Genomic DNA, 25,611 nt, shown 5'->3' with positions numbered 1-25,611 from the left:
GCCATTGACAACAACCATTTTCCTCACGCGCCGTTTGGTTTGTGTTGATGTTTTCTGTTAGGGGATAATTCAATCATTTGCTCCAGTTTCTGCCATTGCCCTGAACTCCTGTAGCAGGGATTGAACGTTGTGATTATTATACATTTTCTTTATATGGCAATACAAATATATTCTTGTGATTTTTCTTTGGAGTTTGACTTTTCTTTGAACTTAAACCTTTCTTTGATACAACTCCAGTATTCAATACCACTTGGGAGTCACAGTAAATGTTCTGGTCATTTTGTCCATTCTTGTAAAACCAGTTTGTAACAGCATTATAGTCAAATGTAGTGAATCCTGTCAATATTACAGTACAAGCAGCCTTGGCCTCATCACCTGTCCTGGCTGGGGCTTGGATATGGGTGGACCTCTGATGTATTGAGACAGCACAGGTCTGGGTCTCTCCTCCTTATCCTCCACATATACAGACTTTGGTTTGGACAAGCCTCTTGCTCGCCCCGCTTTCTTTAGGAAAACGTAAGAGAGAGTGAGGGACTTAGTAAGAGGCTAGCATGCTACTATTTCTATTTCCGTGAATACTTGCTACATTGAAACTTGCTCTTATACTCAATTAAACATGCTTTTAGACCAGGAGTAGGCTGAATCTGGATTGAAGAAAGCCACCTACTGTGTTGAAGACTAGCAATGTTCACTGAATTATTCATTTCAGTCTTTGAATGATGAAGAGAAATTATGATACCGAGGAGTAGGATACACTGAAGGCAGCCTTTCCATGAACACTATTACTTCGACTGAAATTTACGCTCTCTTTTTCCAAGCCTCCAGAAATGTACTCTTTTGTTTGACTACGGATCAAACTGCCCAGCAGTTCAGCATGGAGAGGAGAGGGAAAGAGAGAGGGGGAAAAGGAGTATAATTGTGGCTGCTGATCCTCTGCCCCTGTGAAGTGTGTGTCATCAATCGCCTCAAATTGGACGTCTGTGGGTCAAGTTAGCCGCCATTGTGATTCCGGTAAATTCCAGAGAATCACAACCCTCTCCACTCCAGTCCCTCTTGAGGGGGACAAGGTGTCCCACCGTTGGGGTCAGAGGCAAGTTGACCTCCTTTACTGTGATCAGGATTCCCCACCAGGTATTTGGAGAACAAAATGTGATTTTCCTCTCTACACCGCTATGCAAAGAGCTAGAGCAAGAGAGATTTGACAGATTTGGTATAGTTAGATGTCCAATTGAAATGCACCTATTTCATTTGAAATAATTTCTGCAGTGCGTGTACGTGTGTATGCGTGCATGTTGTAAATATAGACCTGTAATTGGATGGGGTCTGAGGCTGTCATCAGTGTGTAAATCTCCCACACTGCACTGGGGCTCATGACAGACTCACACACAGACAACTCACTCCTCTCCCAGACAGATATAAATCACTGTATACACAATCAACACATCCCATGAAGTTAGTCAGGCCATCTGGTCTCCATTACACTCCCCTGACCTACCCTCTCCAGATATATTAGATACACGTAATCAGATATACAGTATACAGTGTATATATATATATATATATATTCAGTTGAAGTCAGAGGTTTACATTCACCTTAGCCAAATACATTTAAACTCAGTTTTTCACAATTCCTGACATTTAATCAGAGTAAAAAGTCCCTGTCTTAGGTCAGTTAGGATCACCACTTTCTTTTAAGAATGTGTCATGTCAGAATAATAGTAGAGAGAATGATTTATTTCAGCTTTTATTTCTTTCATCACATTCCCAGTGGGTCAGAAGTTTACATACACTCAGTTAGTATTTGGTAGCATTGCCTTTAAATTGTTTAACTTGGGTCAAATGTTTCGGGTAGCCTTCCACAAGCTTCCCACAATAAGTTGGGTTAATTTTGGCCCATTCCTCCTGACAAGAGCTGCTGTAACTGAGTCAGGTTTGTAGGCCTACTTGCTCGCACACGCTTTTTCAGTTCTGCACACACATTTTCTATGGGATTGAGGTCAGGGCTTTGTGATGGCCACTCCAATACCAGGACTTTGTTGTCCTTAAGCCATTTTTCCACAACTTTGGAAGAATTCTTGGGGTAATTGTCCATTTGGAAGACCCATTTGCGACCAAGCTTTAACTTCCTGACTGATGTCTTGAGATTTTGCTTCAATATATCCACATAATATTCTTTCCTCATGATGCCATCTATTTTGTGAAGTGCACCAGTCCCTCCTGCAGCAAAGCACCCCCACAACATGATGCTGCCACCCCCGTGCTTCACGGTTGGGATGGTGTTCTTTGGCTTGCAAGACTCCCCCTTTTTCCTCCAAACATAATGACGGTCATTATGGCCAGACAGTTCTATTTTTGTTTCAACAGACCGGAGGACATTTCTCCAAAAAGTATGATCTTTGTCCACATGTGCAGTTGCAAACCGTAATCTGGATTTTTTGATGGTGGTTTTGGAGCAGTGGCTTCTTCCTTGCTGAGCAGCCTTTCAGGTGATGTCAATATAGGACTCATTTTACTGTGGATATAGATACTTTTGTACCTGTTTCCTCCAGCATCTTCACAAGGTCCTTTGCTGTTGTTCTGGGATTGATTTGCACTTTGCACCAAAGTACGTTCATCTCTATGAGACAGAACGTGTCTCCTTCCTGAGCCGTATGACGGCTGCGTGGTCCCATGGTGTTTATACCTGCGTACTGTTGTTTGTACAGATGGACGTGGTACCTTCAGGCGTTTGGAAATTTCTCCCATGGATGAACCAGACTTGTGGAGGTCTACAATTGTTTTTACGAGGTCTTGGCTGATTTCTTTTAATTTTCCCATGATGTCAAGCAAAGACGCACTGAGTTTGAAGGTAGGGCTTGAAATACATCCACAGGTACACCTCCAATTGACTTCAACTGTATATATATAGTCCAGTCTGACTACTGGACTCTGACTCTGGACACATACTGACTGACGGGTACGTACGTATGTATATATATATATATATATATTACTTCATACGGGTATGTTTGCGACCTGATTTTCAAACTTTAAGCCATAGACCACTTACATTTGGGGGTAGATCTGGATATGCATGTGAATGATTGATTGATTAGGTCTACATAAACAACTTCAATGCAAGTGTTTAGGTAATCTCTCAGGTTCTCTCACCTTGCCCGTGGCTGGGCCATCAGACCCTCTGGTGGAGAAACCCCGTGACACCTATCCTCGTGGCCCAGACCGGTCCAGCCTTCTCTGGCCTCTGCTCGCTCTCTGTCCCCCCTCGGACAGCAGCTTTCTCAGCTTCTGGTAATCCGGACGTTCCTTATACCCCATAACTTTGACATGGAGCAAGAACCTGGTCAACTCATCTGAGAGGGATTACCTAAAAAATTAACAATATGTTTCACTGTCCCACTCAGTGTCTCTTATCATAGATTTTTGATAAACACTGGCTATAACTACCAAACACACAGACACACCCCAGGTGATGTGTGTTTCAGTACACATAAACAATCTGATGACTTTCACCCCTTACTGTAACACGTCCTGCTACCTAAAGTGTACACACACAGTGGTGAGTGTGTATCACACCATATAATAGGGTTGATGCATGTCCTGAGCCTTATCTGTGGCGGCCAGCTGGGCCCTGCCTCTGGAGGAGTTGCAGAGAATCAGCTCAGTCAGACAGTTACCACCATATCACATCACACAGAGACATCACTTCATTGAGACGTGACCTCTCTTTACAGGACCAGAGATAACAGACAACAGAACACCCGAGTCTCAAAGAACTCTCTCTGGGATGGATCCTGGAGTTGTAGGAATGGATTTCTAGGATGAGGTTTTGAAAAACTGATCAAGAGTGGGAAACTGTGGTGTGACTGGTGTCTGACTCACCCAGAGGTGTCTGACTACTGGACTCCGACTCTGGACACATACTGACTGACTGGTACGTACAGTGCTTTGCAAAAGTATTCATCTCCCTTGGTGTTTTTCCTATTTTGTTATACACAAAATAGTCCAAATTGGTGAAGTGAAATGAGAAAAAATAAATATTCAAAAATATTCAAAAAGATATCAACTGAAAAGTGGTGCATGCATATGTATTCACCCCCTTTGCTTTGGAGCCCTTAAATAAGATCTGGTGCAACCAATTACCTTCAGAAGTCACATAATTAGTTAAATAAAGTCTACATGTGTGCAATCTAAGTGTCACATGATCTGTCACATGATCCAAGTATATATCCACCTGTTCTGAAAGGCCCCAGAATCTGCAACACCATTAAGCAAGGGGCACCACCAAGCAAGCGGCACCATGAAGACCAAGGAGCTCTCCAAACAGGTCAGGGACAAAGTTGTGGAGAAGTACCGATCAGGGTTGGGTTACAAAAATTATCCAAAACTTTGAACATCCCACGGAGCACCATTAAATCCATTATTAAAAAAATTGAAAGAATATGGCACCACAACAAACCTGCCAAGAGAGGGCCACCAAAACTCACAGACCAGGCAAGGAGGGCAATAATCAAAGAGGAAACAAAGTACCAAAGATAACCCTGAAGGAGCTCCAAAGCTCCACAGCAGAGATTGGAATATGACAGATAGGACCACTTTAAGCCGTACACTCCACAGAGCTGGGCTTTATGGAAGAGTGGCCAGAAAACAATAAGTAAACACGTCTGATGTTCGCCAAAGGGCATGTGGGAGACTCCCCAAACACATGTAAGAAGGTACTCTGGTCAAATGAGACTGAAATGTAGCTTTTTGGCCATCAAGGATAATGCTATGTCTGGTGCAAACCCAACACCTCTCATCACCCCGAGAATACCATCCCCGCAGTGAAGCATGGTGGTGGCAGCATCATGCTGTGGGGATGTTTTTCATCGGCAGGGACTGGGAAACTGGTCAGAATTGAAGGAATGATGGATGGCGCTAAATACAGGGAAATTATTGAGGTAAACCTGTTTCAATCTTCCAGAGATTTGAGACTGGGATGGAGGTTCACCTTCCAGCAGGACAATAACCCTAAGCATACTGTTAAAGCAACACTCAAGTGGTTTATGGAGAAACATTTAAATGTCTTGGAATGGCCCAGACCTCAATCCAATTGAGATTCTGTGGTATGACTTAAAGATTGCTGTACACCAGCGGAACCCATCACACTTGAAGGAGCTAAAGCAGTTTTGCCTTGAAGAATGGGCAAAAATCCCAGTGGCAAGATGTGCCAAGCTTATAGAGACATACCCCCAAGAGACTTGCAGCTGTAATTGCTGCAAAATGTGTCTCTACAAAGTTTTGACCATGGGGGGGTTGAATAGTTATGCACACTCAAGTTTTCAGTTTTTTAGTCTTATTTCTTGTTTGTTCCACAATAAAAAATATTTTGCATATTCAAAGTGGTAGGCATGTTGTGTAAATCAAATAATACAGACCCACAAAAAATGTATATTTTAATTCCAGGTGTAAGGCAACAAAATAGGAAAAATGCCAAGGTGGGTGAATACTTTCGCAAGCCACTGTAGGCCTTCTCACTCACCTGTGGAAGCTCCACCCACAGACAGCTGCTGCACCGAGCCAGGTAGATTACCCATGAGTCTGGAAAGAGAGAGAAAAACAGGCATGAAATACAGAGGGAGAGAGGGGAAACAATGGTTTAATAGGGAGATGGAGGAGAAGGAACCAGAGAGAGGGGAGAGTGTTTGCTTAGTACCTGGTCTTGGCCTCCCAACACAGCCAGTGGAGCAAACAGAAGCCCAACACCTCCAGGTTCCCAGGTCTAGATGGAGTTACTGAGAGGGGGAGAGAGAGAGACAAAAAGAGAGGGGAGAGAGGTAGTAGAAGTTCAGAACCTGGTCTAGGAGGATATAAACAGCTTTGATTGACGGGATGTGTTCAAAGGAAAAAACACAATATGAAAAAGAGAGGGTATGATGATGACAGAGGTTTGTTTATTTTCACAGCTGGTGTTAGTCTTTACATTTTCCTTGATCTATGTCCTGCTCTGAAGACATAGAAAGTGAAATTGGTGTGCTCAGCTCAAATATTTGTAGCAACAAAAAGTATTTGGGTGCGGGGTTCAAAAGCCATATACTTAAAGAAAGACAAAACCTGCACTCACTGGAATATTCTTTACATTTTAATGTATTTTCTTAGACGCAGAGGTCAGAACATACGGACACGTTTCGGCGGAAGCCTTCGGCAGCATGCTCCGCAGACAAACAGGGCTTTGAGGGGAGGAGGGCTGACTTTTTTGGTCAGTTTACTCCCATTCTGGCCCATTCCAGGAAACTGGATCCTTGTGGCCTCTGACATGATCCAGATGCCCGCTGCATTGCCTAAAAATAGACTCACACACTCGATCCCTCTCTCAGGCATTAAAACACATACACCGAGATGTCTGAGCCAAAATCACTACCACATGTTACAGAAGTCGACAGGGTGCTCTGCACTGGGGAGTCATCTAAATTCTGATGGCTAGACTAGACATTAATCTCTGGACTTCATTGTAAACAATGCCTTCCATCTAGTTTGAATGAAGAAGTGGACAAACCCTGCACTGAGCCAGTGTCTTTATGAAAAACTGTGTTGAGTTCATCAATATGTCTGAAATGAGTCCATGTGAGGGGTCGAGCCCGAGGAGTTTTAACAACTCAATACTGTAACGGCCTCGCATCTCTGGAGAAATTACCTATCGACTGGCTTCATCAGAGGGAGAAATCTTGAGCCAGATCCATGGATAGCATTGATCCCAACCAGTGCTACAAGAGTGTCCGCCAGGCAGCAGCACCCAGCAGGCCAGCACTATTGGCTAGCATTGAGACGGACATTGCAGGTGTTGGTTGTTAGTTGGTTGGTGTTGTTGGTTGTAGTTAGATGTTGGTTGTTTGTTGCCACTGCTGCTGCCTCTGTTGCCTTCATTTCTGTGATTAAACCGATTGTTTAAATAATTTATTGAATACATTATCTTAAGAGTGCAAGATGTTAAGTACTTAAGTGCATAGGTCAACATTACAGTATATTTGTTGCTGCCACATCTAATCAAGCCATTGTTGTAAACAATTATATAAAGCCTCATTGATACTGAGAGCCAGTGACACCAGCACTCAAACTCCAACAACCACATAATAGATTAACAATTATAACTATTTTAAGCCTGCCTGTGTGTGTTCTTTGCACATATTGTCCCTGTTCACAATGCCATTCACTTTGCTGTTTGGTAGTGTATTTATGCATCTTTCCCTAACGAGAGAGGGGGCAGGATACACACAGCTCTCTCATACGCACACACAATAGATGCACAGACCATGGTTTTTCAGTTAGGGAAATGTGGCGCCCGGACAATGTGGCCAGGAAGATTTTAATTTACTGGTCATTTCAGAAATTTACCGGACAAAAATTCATTGGGTGCATAAGCGTCCACCCACCATGCTCAGAATGACAGAAATCACATTAAGATTATGGTAATGCATTTTAACAGAACACGCAACTCATGTAATGAAGCAGCCAATAAAACATAAATTTCAAACATTTGCCAAAATGCAATTTGCAAGAAAACACCATTCTACACACCTCACGTGGGAAAACGGCATTCTAAACACTACACGTGGGAAAACACCATTCTAAACACTACACGTGGGAAAACGCCATTCTAAACACTACATGTGGGAAAACGCCATTCTAAACACTACACGTGGGAAAACGCCATTCTAAACACTACACGTGGGAAAACGCCATTCTAAACACTACACGTGGGACAACGCCATTCGAAACACTACACGTGGGAAAACGCCATTCTAAACACTACACGTGGGAAAACACCATTCTAAACACTACACGTGGGAAAACACCATTCTAAACACTACACGTGGGAAAACACCATTCTAAACACTACACGTGGGAAAACGCCATTCTAAATAGCGCACCTGATAGCGGTTCCTTATGTGACAGACATGAAAATCTCTGTCAGAAATTTAGAAAGAGGGTGAATCTAAGGACGCAACAACTAGGATGGGTTGCTAATATGACTAGCATTGTGCCTTTGGTTTCTGGACAACAAAATAAAGTTGATATGAAAACCAACAGAACAGGAAAGAAATAGCATAGCAGTGGGTCAAATAGGGAAGTAAATGAAAATACATTTGCCATAATTATATAATTACTCCTGTCTACACAGAAATAAATAAAATCATTTAAAATACTTCAGCAGAAAGCATAACTTAGCCACTGAGGAATCGAGGATCATTAGCTTCTTTAAAAAAAAAATGGATGCTTTTCAAATCAGAAGCTCATGCCTATTTGGGAAGCCTTCAATTTGGGCAGCGCACATGTGTAACAGTATAGCTTCTGTCCCTCTCCTCGCCCCTATCTGGGCTCGAACCAGGGACCCTCTGCACACATTGACAACAGCCACCCTTGAAGCATTGTTACCCATCGCTCCACAAAAGCCACAGCCCTTGCAGAGCAAGGGGAACAACTACTTCAAGGTCTCAGAGCGAGTGACGTCACCGATTGAAATGCTATTAGCACGCACCCCGCTAACTAGCTAGCCATTTCACATCGGTTACACATGGCAATAGACCTAGTTGATTTCTGATTTGCAGCTGTTGGTGAAAAGCATCTAAAATGTGTGTGAAGATAATGTGTCTTGAGTATCATTTTAAATGTTGAGACAAGAAGGGAAGGAGTGTGGCGAAGATATAGTCAAATCTCTCCAGAATGGCTCAGCTGTCTCCTGCCAATTCTTGCGTATTTAATTGTGTGAATTGTTTGCCCTTTGATTATTATTTTTATGATTCCCCATTACATACTTCACCAGAGTAAATATACCGTTAAATTAATGTAACCAAATGACAGGGATTATGTAAAACATGTATTAATTAGTAATTTACCGTTCTCATTATCGGAGTGGAAACTTTGTGTGCAAAGTTCACAACCTGCTACACTTGTGAGAAACAAGTTTTGATTTATTTCATAACCATCATTTACGATATTTGCCAATGTTTTCATTGTATTTTGTTGGGAGTGCTCCACGTGAGCAATGAGCATGTGTCTGGTTTCTCTGTCCTGATAATGTCGAGGGAGCATTTGAAAAATCTTTCCAACAGTCTCCCCCTCAATAATCACAAATCCTCAGTGTGAAAGAGCATTGGAAGTTTTAGGCCTACTGCTGCATTGGCCTATAGGCTATGAGTTCCATGCGTTCATTTCCTTAGCCACCAATGTATCACGGTGTATCAATGTGTCCATATGGCAGAGGCTGGGGTTCTCGCATTAGTTGCCTTTTAACATTTAGATTGTTATCATTGTTATTCACATTTTTATGATTAACCACATGACAATGATTTTGAGAAATGAAAATGTTATTATTGAAATGAAACTGTTCAGTGAACGGTAAAAATAGTAGGATTGGTAGAAATGGTAGGATAAATGATAAATTGTAAACTTCCTCAAACTTGAAGTCTTTATGAAAAAATTGCCTCCACGTTTCCATGGTCGGATTTTGTCAATAGGCTACTTTGAAGCAAGGTAAGACATGTCTCCTAATATGAAATAAAACATTCAGGTTTCAAACAATTAAGTATGTTTTCAAAATGCATACTGCCTCCAGCTCTGATTATGAAGTGATGGGTGACGAGATGATAGCCTGTTGCCTGCACTTGGATGGTGAATGGGAGGCTCGCTTCAATTACCAGTTGAAAAATACAAATAGTAGGTATTTTTCATTGTGCACCAAAACTGTTGTTAACATTTGATGGCATTTAGAATTCTTGCAACGAATGGGCTTATAAAAGCATGTTTTATTCCAGCAGCAACCAGCTGAGGAGCTGCAGGAGAAGTCCCGCAAAAAAAGGCTCTGTATGCTGTGCGCGTGTGATAGTTGTGTTGGATAAATAAGATACATGATGACTAATGAAAATACACACAGGCCAGTTTAATTCCACTAAATTATGCAAATGACAGTCAAATGCATTTACATCAACTGACATTTCCATCAATGAATAAAAGGCATTATTTTGCAATGGATATTTTTTTCTCCCGGTCATTTTGGTTGGCAAGTTTTATTTAATCGGCTTTTAATACATTTTTGGGGGGCCAAAGGCCGGTAAGAGCCTGCTAACGGAAACCCTGGCATAGACACAATAAATGCACGCATGCATGCGAACGCGCAAACACACACACACAGTTTAGAAGGTGAACCTCAGGGCCCTTCACACACCAGGCTTGTCATAGAGGAGTTAGGTGACAATGTAGTGGGTTGTCATCTCCTACTGTTATTCAGATTTCCTAAAGCATGGTGTCACACTCTTAACCCTCTCCGTTAGAATTTCGGTGTTCCGAAGCATCCCGCTCCAATAGGTGATAATTAGCTCAGAGTTCAGTGGTGCATCACTCTGTGTTCAATCTCCACCCTCGTCATGGCAACCTATCAACATCTACCTGGTGAGGTTGATGAGAGGTGAGAAGGGAGGACAGGATGTTGAGCAAAAATTAGTCTTGCTCCTCGTCAAAATCTGCATGCATCTCAATTGCCATTTGACCCAAAGAAACTCAGAAACTGCCTTACAACATGGAGGTCAAGTACGAGCAGCTATCATATACAATTTATCCGCCTGGATTAACATTGTTTTCGGTTTGTTTATCAACTGTAGTTAAAAATGGGAAACTTTACCAAATGGCCTCTTGATTGACCAATTCCAATAGTGATGTACTGTAGACCTAAAGACAGCGTTAGATATATAAAAATAGTGGTTAGAAGAAGATCAATGCATAAGCACATATTTTCATCTTATACTCTCTACCTACTTTGGTTTGTAGAAGATTCATGACCCCTGGGCCATAGAAGCAAAGGAATAATTCACCTGTACAACAGCTTTTACTGTTTAGGCTAGACTGAAGGGTTGGAATGAGGACCATGTGCAACTGCCTGTATGTGACATGAGAACAAATTGTGCTAGGTGTGAGTAAGTGTACTTCAATGTAAAAGAACAGACCTGTGTTTGAACCAGTCCTGTGATTTAAGCGTCATTCCTATCTAAACTCTTATTACATCAAATAGACAATGAGAACAGCCATAGACGAACAACTGAGAATATGTTGAAGTAAGTTCTGCCTGCAAGATATGGGCTTGTTTGGAACTGTGAAGTTCAATCAGTGTTTTTTTCAGCAGTGGTGACGGTGGCCATGGTTTTAGAGAGACAAAATGTTGCCACATTAAAACTAATTTCCTGCAATTCTACACATTTTGCCATGGGGCCAAGAAAACATTTTCAGTTTAAAGGCAAATTTCCTTAAATTATGCACATTTTGTCATAGCTTATGCCATTTTCTTATGCTATCCAGTATATTTTCTACATAATTTATACAGTATATGGTTTTAGCCATTTAAGTTTACACTGAAAATGTTTTCCCATCCCCAAAATGTTTTCTTCCAAAAAAAGAGAAATACATTTTTTAATTTTGAATTTTCTGAGTATTATTTTATTTTGTGGCTGTGTTCCTCTGCAAAATGTATATAGGGGAAACAATGATTACAATACATGGGCCCAACATGCACCTTTTCATTCAGAGAACATCCAACAGAAAAACACAAGTTCAGCATACCCCCCACCCTCCTCTCTCTCTCTCTCTCTCTCTCTCTCTAAAGCATATTAAAAAGGACGTTTGCCTTTATCAATATCGCTGCATGAACATCTTGTCTGTTTTGGTCCATATCGACAACATCGATAGAAACAGTGGCACGGCGATTAGGGAGTCTAGCCACACTCGTTCAGTGTATCGAACCTTAACGCCTTCCTCTGCTCTGAGCAAGCAGAGAGGTTATCAGTGGCCAGTCCCTCTCTAACCAAACATCAAAGCCTTAATTAATGGGGGATGAATACACAATGCAGGTTATGACTTTAGCTAATTAGGGAATTGTTAAATGGAGTCCGCGTCGGGGGAATGTGGGCCAGGGAGAATCAATGTCCAATAAAAAGGACCATGTATGCAATTTTCCAGCTAATGTGTTTCCGATAACTACTGAGGGAGGTTTTAAAGCAAGGGACAAAGGGGGGTTCACTTTACATTATGCATTGATAAACAAGTACTCTGCCAACTGAAAGACACAGTAATGCAGTTAGTAAACAGCAAGATACATCCGTGAAAGATCCTTGGCCATACAGTCAATACAAGAGAACTCTACTGCCCACAAATCCATGTATGTTTACCCAGAAACCTTTCATAACACAATAGCTTTTTTTGGCACCTGAAACTATGAATGTTCATAACAATGAAATTATACTTTACCGACTCCATTTTGAGCATCTATGCTGGTGTACTCTACGGTTCCGTTGTTTCTTTGTTCTCCTTGTGCTCTCCGTCTGGGCTGTACCTGTTAGACAGGCCAGGTACACAGGTACAACAGATAATAAACAGACAGTATGTGTAGATAACTTACAAGTAGAAGCTTAACGCAATGCTCCATATTAAAATAACTTGAAACGGTTGTCTATGTATGTTTTGTACACAGTACAAGAAAAGCCTTCAATACACATGCCTACTGTACTTAGACAGCGCTAGGGCTAACCTTGTCTGGGTCTGTGTGACCAATCATTAGGTTGGCCTTCTTTACGTCTGCATGGACATACTCGTTGTCATGCTGCAGGAGGACAAGGAGTAGGTGAAATCCTTGTGATATGCAGCAATGAATGATGGAGAGGATAGAAGAGTACGAGTCTCACCAGGACACGTCCTAGCTGTAGCACTGTGTGTTTCTTTAGCTTGTCACCATTTCTCTCACACACTTTCTGAAGGTCAGTGCCCAGGCGGTCCATCGCCATGAACCTGTACCTGAACAGGGCAAAGGTCAAGGAGAAGGGGTAAAATAATCTCGAACACACTTCCAACCCCAATGTGAGGGATTATTAACCAAGTACCATCATCATCATCATCATCATCATCATCATCATCAGGACCATGGTCAGTAGTACCTGGTTCTGTTGTGTTCTGCTAGTCCTGATCCCCAGTTTACAGGGATCCCCAGGAAGTCCAGCTTCTTGCTCCTCTTCCACATCAGCACTGAAACAACAGCAGGACAGAATTACGAGGGACAAAAATCAAACATGTATTGGGTCTTACATATACATAAAATATTTACAACATATTTAATGTATTTTCACCAGTGCAAAGTGAGCACCTATTTTTTTCTAGAGGAATACCGGACACAAAAAAAAGTTCAAAAACAGAACACTGTACATATTTGCTCTTTGCCTTATTGTTTTATTCATTACTTGTTGCATTCATTATTTACCTTTGTTATTTTGTTTTATGATGCTAGTGCTGAGCAAATACGGCCAAGTGCCCAAAATACAATCCTAGGGGGCTTGAGCCTTTGATCTTAAAAGTTATACAACAAATTGGGAAGTGATGTGAATTTAATTCCTGTGGATTCAGGTTGACTCTGTCCGAACTGTTTGCAAAACACATATGACCAGACAGAGGAAATATGGAAAGGTATGTCTAAGCCAGACACACAAGCATGCACTTCTAATCATAGCCAAAAACCCACACTGACATACAGAGAGAGAAACAGACAGACAGGCAGGCACACACACACACAGTGAACATGAGGCCTGTCTTAGAGTGGTGGCTGGCCTGACTGGCTCTCCACCAGACTGGCAGGTGGTCAGGGGCCCAGTGGAGGAGCAGGCATCATTATGTGTGATTGGGTCCCTCTCTATGAATTAGAACTCAAACAAGCAGGGACGGGGCTAACTGCCACTGAGGTGCATGTTTGCTTTGGCTTATTAATTACACCAGGCAGCAGTCTTCATGTCTATGGCCTCTTCATCAGCCAAGTACACTCTTGCTGCACTGGGCCTGGCTGCTCATATAAGAGGTAGCCTTAAACAGGTTTTGTTGTAACCAATCAGTATGTAGTCTATGTGGGATAAAGGCTATGAATTCTTGACCATATGTCTACTGCATCATTATGTTGAATGATTGAAGTTGTTGATACTCACTGTTCTCAGGTTTAGTTTCCCTCAGATAGAACTTGAGCTCAGAAAACAGAGGCCTATTCACATGGTAATCCTGCAGACACAATGAAATAAGAGGGTCAAATAAGAGGAAATATGGAAATAGCCTAGGCAGGCAATATTTCAAAAATAGAGATGCTGAAAGCTGTTGTATGTGTTGTTTTAAAAGCATATAAAGCCAGCAGTTCCTCATTGTCACTTTCCATATCCAAGAAAACCCAGTGAGGAGAGCAAGCAAGAGAGAAATACAAAGTGAGAGAGCAACAGAGCCTAACATTAAATGATTGTGGTTAAGTCAAACTGTCATCACCTCTCGATTATCTCTGATCAAATGACAATGCCTACACATAGGTGTTAATGCCTTGACTCACACAACACCATCAGCCATTCCTGTATTCAACACTTTAATCACAAAATTAGAGTCCTCCCCAACAGGTGTGTCCACTTCCTGTGAAGCTGAAGGGAGAGAGGGAAGAAGGGAGAGAGAGAAAATGTAAGAGATGGAGAAAAGGAGGGAGAGAGATAGGGTGTAAGAGAGAAAGTGGAGAGCAAAATAGAGGGGAGAGAGAGACGAAGAAAAACAGAGGGACACAGTGATAAATAAACCGTGATAAACATGACAGTAATTTCGAAGCAATCAGATGTACCCCAGTTTTGTGGTCTGTTGGTGATGTGTTTACACCCAAAACACAAATCTGTGATTGCTGGTCATGCATTTTGCTCCATAAATTGGGGTCACCACTCTTGTCACTCAAAGAGGGAGGTGTGTGTGTGTGTGTGTGTGTGTGTGTGTGTGTGTGTGTGTGTGTGTGTGTGTGTGTGTGTGTGTGCGTGCGTGTATGTGTGTGTGTCTGTGTTGGGGAGGGAGGGGGGGGTTGAGAATCAGTGATAACTTGATGGATTGACATACTAGTCTGGTTACCTACCTAGGTAGAACAATCCAAAGCCTCCTTGACCAATTATTCTGCCCAGTCTCCATCGCTTCTTCTCTGTGTAAAACTGCTTGGTAGGGGTGCAGGCAATACTCACTTCCTGGGAGGGTCCATGGAGATAGCTAGCAAAAGCAATCTATTTTGCAGTTAACATTACAGAGAGTCAAGTTAGTTGGCCACTAATAGTGGCAATAGTATGGTTACAGAGTATTGACATGTGGTCAATGGATGCAGCTATAGCTTCCTAACTAGCCTGCAAAGTTTGAGCTGAGATGAGAGGCCATAGACCTGAAACAAAACTGGAAGCCAGCAAAATATGGAAATTGGCCAGTTTATTAGCCGAGCTACTACAAGCTAACACACCATCTCGACTAGTTGAGGCAGAAAGCAAGCTTTTTTTCTCGACCATATATTTAGCTAGGTTTAGAGCTACCGGTACTAGATATGATCAATAAACAAATGTTGTGTCCAAAGTTAGCAAGCTAGCTAGGTTGCTCTCCCCCAAGAAAAATCTATTCCATCTGGTTCTTCGACAGCTGCTATCAAAACTGTTCGATTTCCTTAAACTTTGTTCCTCCCGCTGTGTGATAGGCAAAAAAATCAACCAATGAAATCTAGGAAGCAATGGCTCTGGATATTCACCCACCAATGACTGCAACAGCAAGATCCATATCACAGGTTTATATTACTTTCAGTCATCCTCAAACATCTGGCCTGGGGTGCTTTCAGTGGATTCAACCATATGGGTGCAACATTACAGAACGTTCTGGCAAAACTGTGTAGAACAGAAACGCTCTGTCATTTAGATTAGGCCAGGGAATTGTATCAATTTGAGTGATTTGTAAGAAAGAGACCTCCCAGTCAACACGGGCCTATTACGTTTGAGACTTCGGGGACTAGGTATTGACTTGGACTCAGGGGGACTTCATGAGGGCCGAGCTCTTCCCAAGTCCGGAGAATCATATTACTTTGGGTTCCAGCTAATGGTACTCGGGCCCAGTCCACTTCAGCATATCTGGCCTGAAACTTTTTTCAGAAGTAGGGTTACATGAGGTTTTTATTCGGTATGGGGGGGACCATCCTCTTCAGTGTATTTCATAAAAACAAAATAGTTAAACACTTATAATTTGAAATAACTATACGTTATAATTTTTAGATAAAACTAACCTAAACACATTCAAATAATTTATTAAAATACAATGTTTTGCAATGAAGGTCTACAGAAGCCTCAACAGCACTCTGTAGGCAGTGGAGATTTTAGCATGCACAGTGAAATCGGGAAGTATTCAGACGCCTTGACTTTTTCAAAATGTTGTTACTTTACAGCCTTATTCTAAAATTGACTAAATCGTTTTTTTCCCTCATCTACACACAATACCCCGTAATGACAAAGAAAAGCAGGTTTTTAGACATTTTTGCAAATGTAATATATATATATATATATATATATATATATATATATATATATATATATATATATATATATATATATATATAACAGTGAGGGAAAAAAGTATTTGATCCACTGCTGATTTTGTACGTTTGCCCTTTGACAAAGAAATTATCAGTCTATAATTTTAATGTTAGGTTTATTTGAACAGTGAGAGACAGAATAACAACAAAAAAATCCTGAAAAACACATGTCAAAAATGTTATAAATTGATTTGCACTATTACATTTCTCTAAAACAGGCTATAGGCTACATCTGCACCACCAAGTCAAAACAGTAGGCTAAGGATTCAGAGCTATCTATGTAATAGAACACAGAGAGTTTTCTTTAACCTCTCTTGGGTAAGGGGCAGTATTTTCACGTCCGTATGAAAAGCATGCCCAAAGTAAAATGCCTGTTACTCAGGCCCAGCAGCTAGGATATGCATATAATGGTAGATTTGGATAGAAAACACGCTAAAGTTTCTAAAACTGTTAAAATACTGTCTGTGAGTATAACAGAAGTGATATGGCAGGCGAAACCCCGAGGACAAACCATCCAAAAAATAAATAATTCAGCCTACCACTATTTTCAATGGCTGTCACTTTTATTATAAGGCGAAGTCCTCCCAGATTGTAGTTCCTAGGGCTTCCACTAGTTGTCAACAGTCTTTAGAAAGAGTTTCATGCTGGTTTTTGGAAAAAAATTGCCAGAAATTGTAGTTTTTATAGGTGGCTCCCATTTTGGCTGTAGTGTTTCCAAGCGCGTGAATGAGAGCGCGTTCTTTGGTATTTTTCTCCGGGAAAGACAATAACAATTCTCCGTCTTAAATTGTATCGTTTATTTACGTATTAGGGTACCTAAGGTTTGATTATAAACGTTGTTTTACTTGTTTGGAAAAGTTTATTAGTAATGTTTGGGATTCATTTTGTATGCATTTTGATGGAGGGAAACTGGGTGGATTATTGACTGAAGCACACCAACTAAACTGAGTTTTTATGAATATAAAGTAGGACATTATCGAACAAAAGGACAATTTGTGATGTAACTGGGACCTTTTGGAGTGCCAACAGAAGAAGATCAAAGGTAATGCATTTTTTATATCACTATTTCTGACTTTTGTGTCGCACCTGCCTGGTTGAAATATGTTTTTCATGGTTTTGTATGCGGGGCGCTGTCCTCAGATAATCGCATGGTGTCCTTTTGCCGTAAAGCCTTTTTGAAATCTGAAACAGCGGCTGGATTAACAAGAAGTTAAGCTTTATTTTGATGTATTACACTTGTGATTTTATGAAAGTTAAATATTGATAATTCTGTAGTTTGAATTTTGCACTCTGCAATTTCACTGGATGTTTGCCAGGTGGGACGCTACCGCCCATAAGAAGTTAATGGAAGCTTCTCTAATGTCAAACATGTAAAGTGTGGTGTACCGCAGGGCTGCTCTCTACTATTTTCTATTTTTAGCAATGACCTGCCACTGGCATTAAACAAACTATGTGTGTCCATGTATGCTGATGAATCAACCATATATGCATCAGCAACCACAGCTAATGAAGTCACTGAAACCCTTAACAAAGAGTTGCAGTCTGTTTTGGAATGGGTGGCCAGTAATAAACTGGTCCTGAACATCTCTAAAACTAAGAGCATTATATTTGGTACAAATCATTCCTTAACTTCTAGACCTCAGCTGAATCTGGTAATGAATGGTGTGGCTGTTGAACAAGTTGAGGAGACTAAATAACTTGGTGTTACCTTAGATTGTAAACTGTCATGGTCAAAACATATAGATTCAATGGTTGTAAAGATGGGGAGAGGTCTGGCCGTAATAAAGGGATGCTCTGCTTTTTTGACACCACATTCCTTAAAGCAAGTTCTGCAGGCTCTACATTTGTCTAATCGTGATTATTGTCTAGTCGTGTGGTCCAGTGCTGCAAGGAAAGACCTAGTTAAGATGCAGCTGGCCCAGAACAGAGCGGCACGTTTTGCTCATAATTGTAATCAGAGGGCTGATATAAATACTATGCATGCCAGTCTCTCTTGGCTAAGAGTTGAGGAGAGACAGACTGCATCACTTCTTTTTATAAGAAACATTAACATGTTGACAATCCCAAATTGTTTAAATAGTCAATTTACACACACACTTATCCCAGCAGACATGCCACCAGGGGTCTTTTTACAGTCCCCAAATCCAGAACAAATTCAAGAAAGCGTACAGTATTATATCCTGTTGGGGGTAGGGGGCAGTATTGACACGGCCGGATAAAAAACGTACCCGATTTAATCTGGTTACTACTCCTGCCCAGTAACTAGAATATGCATATAATTATTGGCTTTGGATAGAAAACACCCTAAAGTTTCTAAAACTGTTTGAATGGTGTCTGTGAGTATAACAGAACTCATATGGCAGGCAAAAACCTGAGAGGATTCTGAACAGGAAGTGGCCTGTCTGACAAGTTGTTGTTCATCTTGGCTCTTTTTATTGAAGACTGAGGATCTTTGCTGTAACGTGACACTTCCTACGGCTCCCATAGGCTCTCAGAGCCCGGGAAAAAGCTGAATGATATCGAGGCAGCCCCAGGCTGAAACACATTATCGCTTTTGGCAAGTGGCCGATCAGAGGACAATGGGCTTAGGCGCGTGCCCGAGTCGACCCCATGCTTTATTTTCTTTCGTCTGTTTACCAAAATGCAGATTCCTGGTCGGAATATTATCACTTTTTTACGAGAAAAATTGCATAAAAATTGATTTTAAACAGCGGTTGACATGCTTCAAAGTACGGTAATGGAATATTTAGAAATGTTTTGTCACGAAATGCGCCATGCTCGTCACCCTTATTTACCCTTTCGGATAGTGTCTTGAACGCACAAACAAAACGTCGCTATTTGGATATAACAATGGATTATTTGGGACCAAATCAACATTTGTTATTGAAGTAGAAGTCCTGGGAGTGCATTCTGACAAAGAACACCAAAGGTAATAACATTTTTCTTATAGTAAATCTGACTTTGGTGAGAGCTAAACTTGCTGGGTGTCTAAATAGCTAGCCCTGTGATGCCGGGCTATCTACTGAGAATATTGCAAAATGTGCTTTCACCGAAAATCTATTTTAAAATCGGACATATCGAGTGCATAGAGGAGTACTGTATCTATAATTCTTAAAATAATTGTTATGTTTTTTTGTGAACGTTTATCGTGAGTAATTTAGTAAATTCACCGGCAGTGTTCGGTGGGAATGCTAGTCACATGCTAATGTAAAAAGCTGGTTTTTGATATAAATATGAACTTGATTGAAAAAAACATGCATGTATTGTATAACATAATGTCCTAGGGTTGTCATCTGATGAAGATCATCAAAGGTTAGTGCTGCATTTAGCTGTCTTCTGGGTTTATGTGACATTATATGCTAGCTTGAAAAATGGGTGTCTGATTATTTCTGGCTGGGTACTCTGCTGACATAATCTAATGTTTTGCTTTCATTGTAAAGCCTTTTTGAAATCGGACAGTGTGGTTAGATTAACGAGAGTCTTGTCTTTAAAATGGTGTAAAATAGTCATATGTTTGAGAAATTGAAGTAATAGCATTTCTAAGGTATTTGAATAACGCGCCACGGGATTCCACTGGCTGTTACGTAGGTGGGACGAAATCGTCCCACTGGCCCTAGAGAAGATATAGAGCCCTTATTGCATGGAACTTCCTTCCATCTCATATTGCTCAAATAAACAGCAAACCTGGTTTCAAAAAACAGATTAAGCAACACCTTGCAGTACAATGCCTCTCCCCTATTTGATCTACATAGTTTGTGTGTATGCATTGATATGTAGGCTACGTGTGCCTTTAAAAAAATGTAGTTCTTCCCTTGAGCTGTTCTTGTCTATTGATGTTCTGTATTATGTAATTCTGTATTATGTTTCATGTTTTGTGTGGACCCCAGGAAGAGTAGCTGCTGCTTTTGCAACAACTAATGGGGATCCTAATAAAATACCAAATACCAAGTTATGAGGGAGAAAGGGACCAAATTATTAAGGTGAGCAAATTCTTCTTGTGGGCAAAAGTTGTCATCAAACTTTGTCATCGAAGTCTGGCCTTCTCTGGATTTGTGGTGCTTTCAAGACAACTGGAAACTCTAGAAAGAGGCCCAAGTTCCTGACTTGGAATTCCAAGTTGGATGACGGATCAAAACATATTTTCCCGGTTGGAGTTCCCAGTTGTCTTGAAATCACCTAAGTCTGAGATTTCCCAGTTCCAAGTTCCAGTTGTTTTAAATACGGCAGAAGCCAAGCTGCATTGACACCATGGCCAACGGATTCAACCTTTTCTGGCCCATGGTGTGTTACGAGTGAATGTTTATCCTTTTAAGCTTGGAAAAGAGACCCTTAAACTCAGACTTCGACCACACACCATGTCCAGTGAATAGCAGACTAGAGAACATTATCTACCCCTACGCTCCGTATTTTCCACTGGCTGCCCCACCACCACAGAAAGCACTGAGCTATGCTGAAACACCTGCATTTTTGGAGCAAAACAATTTTGTATGCATTCTCTGCATACATTGACTTATAAAACCTAGGAGGCTCATGGTTATCACCCCCTTCCATAGACTTGCACAGTAATTACGACAACTTCCAGAGGACATCCTCCAACCTATCAGAACTCTTACAGCATGAACTGACATGTTGTCCACCCAATCAAAGGATCAGAGAATGAATCTAGTAATGAAAGCATAAGCTACAGCTTGCTAGCACTGTAGTGCATACAATGTGGGGAGTATTTGACTCAAAGAGAAAGAAATACAATAGTTGGACAGTTTTGAACAAATTGATTCAAAAATGGAGGTAGCAAGTGAGAGAGAGAGATAGAGGGGCGGAGAGAGAGAGAGAGCTAAGTAAAAAATATATACTTTCACTTACTTAGGTAGCAAATGTAGCTAGCTAGTTTAGCTTACTCAAACACCCGGCTCAAACAGAGAACTATGTTAGCTAGCTGGCTATGACAATCCAACACTGGAACTCTTCCAAGAAAAGATAAGCTTTTGGTTATACAAATGTATTGTCACCGGGGCCCGCCTGTGTAACTGCTAAACTGCTTATTGACTGTACTGCATGATTATAGCGGTTTAAATCAAATCAAATGTTATTTGTCACATGCGCCGAATACAACAGGTATAAACCTTACCATGAAATGCTTACTTTCAAGACAACCAACAAAGCAGTTTTAAGAAAATAGAGTTAAGAAAATATTTACAAAATAAACTTAGGTAAAAAATACAATAAAGTAACAATAATGAGGCTATATACAGGAAGTATCGGTACAGGTTAGTAGAGGAGTCAATGTGCAGGGGTACAGGTTAGTAGAGGTAATTTGTACATGTATGCAGGGGTGAAGTGACTATGCAAAGATAATAAACAGCGAGTAGCAGCAGTGTAAAAACAAAGGGGGTGGTCAATGCAAATAGTCTTGGTGGCCATTTTGATTAATTGTTCAGCAGTCTTATGGCTTGGGGGTAGAAGCTGTCAAGGTGCCTTTTGGACCTAGACTTGGCACTCCAGTACCACTTGCCGTGTGGTAGCAGAGAGAATAGTCTATGACTTGGGTGACTGGAGTATTTGACAATTGTTTGGGTCTTCCTCTGACACCGCCTGGTATATAGGTCCTGGATGGCAGGAAGCTTGGCTCCAGTGATGTACTGGGCCGTACGCCCTACCCTCTGTAGTGCCTTTACTTAACGCGTTAGTTCTATTAGCTATGTTGACTATGACATTACTTTAGCTAATATGGAGACGATGTAGGGTATGTGTAGCGGTTATGATATGAAGGATTGGCCTGGAATTTTTTTTGCCTGGTCACAGACAGCTGATGTGTTCACTGAAGTTCACAAGCGAAGGGAAAAGGTGAGAGGAGAGTGTGTAGATGCGAGAAGGAATACAATGAGCTGTTTGTATGTGGCTATGAAAGTGAACTGTTTGCGTGTAATGAGGGGTGTATTCATCCTGACGATTCAGTTGAAAAACGTTTCTTAAAAGGAAGCAAACAGAACGAAACGGGGATAAACGTACCTGAATTTGTCCAATAGAAACTCTAGTTTGCAACTGTTGGACTAATGATTACACCCTAAATCAGCTAGATGCAGGCAAGATTGTGCACGGTGGTATTTAATGTGTCATTTTCTCTAAACCTGTGCACCTACATTGTTAACTTTCATTCATAGGCTAGGTTGTAGCAACCTCATGATGGGTATATGTAAAATTAGAGTATCATGTAGTAGCCTAAACCTATTGATGTAACATGGAACTCAGCGAATGGAATTGGAATGACAGTAATCAAATATGCTGTAATAGAAATAAGGCCATGCTCACAAAAAATGTATAATTGTCCATCTGAAACGGCACTGACCGCCACTGTCATGGCACTGACCGCCAATAGGCTATAGCCTATTTTTCTATGGTAGGCCTATCTATAAATGCCTATACATCCTGACAAAATACACCATATGAGTGGCCTAATGGAACTTTCTGGAGCTTGTAAACTGTTGAGAATAAATCCATAACTAATCTAAATGATTTTATAATCAGGGCGTTATTTCGGCATGAAACCCCAAAGAACGTTTGAGCGGTAATTCAAATGAACCTACATCACTGCAGTTTACAGCCTAGACAATGTTTGTGTAGTAAAAATAATAAATTCCTCATTGCACTGTGTTGTTGTAGCCTAGAAGGTAGAATAATTGTATTTTATAAATACGTACGCCTAATGATATCAATAGTGGAGCGTGCTTGGCGACCGCAGAGCTACCTAGGCTGAAGGAGTGACGCAGGCTACCATGAATGTTGAATAATAGCAATAGCCTATTAAGCTATTACAAATGTAGTCTATAGCGTCTTAAAACACCAAAATAAATAATGATCATGACAGTCAATGGAAAGAAAATCACACGACACGTCATGATTGTGGGTTCGACTCCCAGCACACGAACGGAAAATGAATGCATGCATACTGTCGCTTTGGATAAAAGTGTGTGCTTAATGTCACATTTAATATTATTGCACACCTCATTTGTGAGACGTCGAACATTTTCCTTCATGGAAAGTTTGACAGTAGCTATGGGCTGCCTGCACATTCTGAGAAGACGGAAGAAAATAAAACAGCTATTTAAACCAGGTACGTTATGAATTGTATCACCAACTGTAACTTTGTCATAGTGTTTCTTTGTCATAACACAAGGTTGCATGCTAAATGTTTGCTGAATATTTGAGATCTCAGATCACCAAGTCAACAATAGGCTACTATTTCCTGTCTGTTTTACAAATCTGTGCTTGTAATTTTCAACATAGCAAATAGCAGCATACATGCATCGTCAATTGCCAACATCAATGCTTGCTGAAGTACTGTTAACCTTAATAGGGAGCTATCATTACCTCTAAAGGAACCAAAAACACAGCAGCGGTTGCCTCTGCTGCTCGAGAAGTCTGCATTGAAGCTCGAGCCGGCCGGCCTCGGCGCCTGACTTTGCAACGGGTCGTTATGACAGTCAATCAGTTGGTTAACAGTCGAGCCCAGCCGGATAAGATACCAAAAAGTTCAAAATAGGTAATTTTATTTACAGTAGTGTATTTCATTGCAGTCGCTAATTAGTTTGTGACATTGTAGCTAGCTTCATTTCTGGACTGATCATGGTTGTTGCTAAAGTTTCTCCAGTAACATCAGCTAACATCAATGTTAGCTAGCTATCTTAGCTAATTGTTAGAGACTGGGTAGTTAGCTAAGTCAATACGTTTAGGGTCTTGCCTATGTGATATTAGGTAGCTAATTGAGCTAGCAAGTTTTTGTTTGTTAAACATTGGTAGTCTATATAAGACAGGCAAGACAGCACACGGTTAACATAGCTAGCTAGCTAACAGTCACACTTAGCTACGCTATCTAGCTAACGTTAGGTAGCAAGCCTTGTCCAGTGAGTCAGAAATGACTCGCCTGACCACAAGCGCTCCAAGATTCAATAATGATTATGATAATGGTTTGTTTCATGTGTACAATGGCAACTAAAAGCTGAATTTCAGTAACACATACAATATTTATTTATATATGGTGCTTCTGTGTAACGTTAGCTACCTGAATTATTTGGATCTAGCTACTGTTAGTGGCCGACCATAAAACAATTCATAGTTTTGCGAAACTATTCATGGTTGACCCTATACAGTCAGTTGGTCAATCAGCTGCTGTCTTCTTTCATGGAAAAGCAAATCTATTAAAATATTTAATAAACTATAAGTATAATGTAATACAACATTCTCTAGATTGAATAATTAGTGTTTCCAGCTGATCCCATTCCTCACTTGAACCCCATGTAAAGTGATGTGCTCGATAATACATGTCTTCATGCCAGTGGACGGTCTCTCCACCCTCAGCCTCTCCGACGGACTGTCTCCACCTTCCACCACCATGCGCCAAATACTCGACTGTTCACAGCCAGAAACGTATGTGTGACACAACAGTTAACATTCATAATAATGTATTATTTGTTTAACAACTACAATCCATCCATTTTGGTTTACAATACATTTGAACTTCCCACTGATAATAACTATATGTATGAAGTAAAACAACATTGTATAGGTTGAATGATGAGTGTTTCCAGCTGACCCCATTCCTCACTTGAACCTCATGTAAAGGGATGTGCTCTACAATACATGTCTTCTTGTTTGTCTCCCTACCAGCAGACTCTGTCTCTCCACCCTTAAACTGTCTCCACCTTCCACCATCGTGTGCCAAATGCTCAAAATGTCAATCTGAAGGCTGGCAACCTGATCCGGAGATGGTGTGGTTGGACAGTAAATGAGTCAATCTCAAATATTTTAACTGTTCAATGTGTGTAGACTTTCACTAGGCACTGTATACCCATTGATTATTGAAGAAAATAAGTTATAAATGCTTGTTGAGCATAGTTGAACTGTTCTTCCCCATCAGAACCAAACATAGGCCTGTTTAACTGAAAACAAACATTTTATAGCCTCAAAACATGATTAAAACTGTAAATGGCCAGTCCTTGCATCCATAGCACCTACATGTGTATGGTCAGTGCTATCTGGAATCCTTGGTACTTCCTACCCTAAACCATAACCCTTAGCTTAACCTTACACATATCCAAATCCCTTACCTAGCCTTAAACATTTTAAATGTCAACTTCAATGGAGTAGGGACATCCAAAGGATTCTGAATAGCACAGATCATATGTTTATCATCTGAGAGCTGTATCCATGAA

General features: G+C 40.9%; 1 pseudogene; it reads right to left on the bottom strand.

The window, feature by feature from the left end:
* Positions 1 to 3,201: 3,201 nt before the first annotated feature.
* On the bottom strand, positions 3,202 to 25,111 carry LOC106605623 (serine/threonine-protein kinase VRK1-like; annotated as a pseudogene).
* Between the last annotated feature and the right edge of the window lie 500 nt (positions 25,112 to 25,611).

This window comes from Salmo salar, chromosome ssa01 (genome assembly GCF_905237065.1).
Source record: "Salmo salar chromosome ssa01, Ssal_v3.1, whole genome shotgun sequence".
NCBI lineage: Eukaryota > Metazoa > Chordata > Actinopteri > Salmoniformes > Salmonidae > Salmo > Salmo salar.
The sequence above is the reverse complement of the archived record's forward strand: the minus strand, read 5'-3'. Positions and strand labels throughout refer to the sequence as shown.